This window comes from Erpetoichthys calabaricus, chromosome 3 (assembly GCF_900747795.2).
Source record: "Erpetoichthys calabaricus chromosome 3, fErpCal1.3, whole genome shotgun sequence".
NCBI lineage: Eukaryota > Metazoa > Chordata > Cladistia > Polypteriformes > Polypteridae > Erpetoichthys > Erpetoichthys calabaricus.
The window spans coordinates 20,194,018-20,195,019 of record NC_041396.2 but is presented as its reverse complement, the minus strand read 5'-3'; positions in this window follow the sequence as shown (position 1 = coordinate 20,195,019).

The following is a 1,002-nucleotide window of genomic DNA, read 5'->3' as shown; positions in this document are numbered from 1 at the left end:
GAGCTTTCCCTTTTAATTAGCTTCTTGATTTGGAAGGGCTTCTCCTGAAGTGATGTTACCAGCCCATTATGCCACAGTGTAGAAAACTGCACTGGCCATTACAGAGTTGTAGAAGATCTAAAGGATGTTACTTCCCACATTAAAGAAAAACAGCCTCCTAAGGAAAAAGAGCCTACTCTGTCCTTTCTTATAAAGCTCCTCTGTGTTATGAGACTGTGTATAGAATCTGAACAGTGAGGGTCTTAATCCAAAGGTGGGAGGCAGCATTATGTTGTTGGGGGTGTTTCACTGAGAAAATAACAGACACACTTTAAAAAGAAAAAGTTGGCATCATGAAGAAGAAGCATTATCTAAAAATTCTGAGGCAACACCTCAAGACACCAGTCAGAAAGCTAAAGCTTGTTCACAAATGGGGCTTCCAACAGGACAATGATCCTAAGCATACTTTCAAAGTGGTAACGAAATGGTTTGCAGACAGTATTGGAGTGACCATCACAAAGCCCCGATCTGAATCCCAAAGAAAATCTGTGGACTGAACTGAAGAAAAAGTAGTATGTCCAAGCCAAAGGGCTAACACTTTAAAAACACATCAATACTTGCTTTCTTATTGTAACCCATTATACAAATATATTTTGGCAATGCTGGGTACTTTGATCATTTATATTGCCAATAGATTGACAGATACTTTATTAATCCCAAGGGGAAATTCACAATAGCCAATCTATATCAATTACATAGTACAGTGATACTTGCTGCACATATTTCTCATTGTACGTATTTTTCCTCTACACATTTCTAGCTTATTCTTTATGCTTGTACATTGTACAATAGTGTTCATTATACAAAACTAGGGGACTTTGCTCGCCAATCCCCCCCCCCCCAGCATGCACTATGTGTCAGCCACTTCGTGTCTCTGCCGCTTGCGCATGTGGATTTCACTTTCACCAAACAACAAATCTTTTAATTCTCGTGGATACGCCTCTTCATTGAGAAGAAACACTA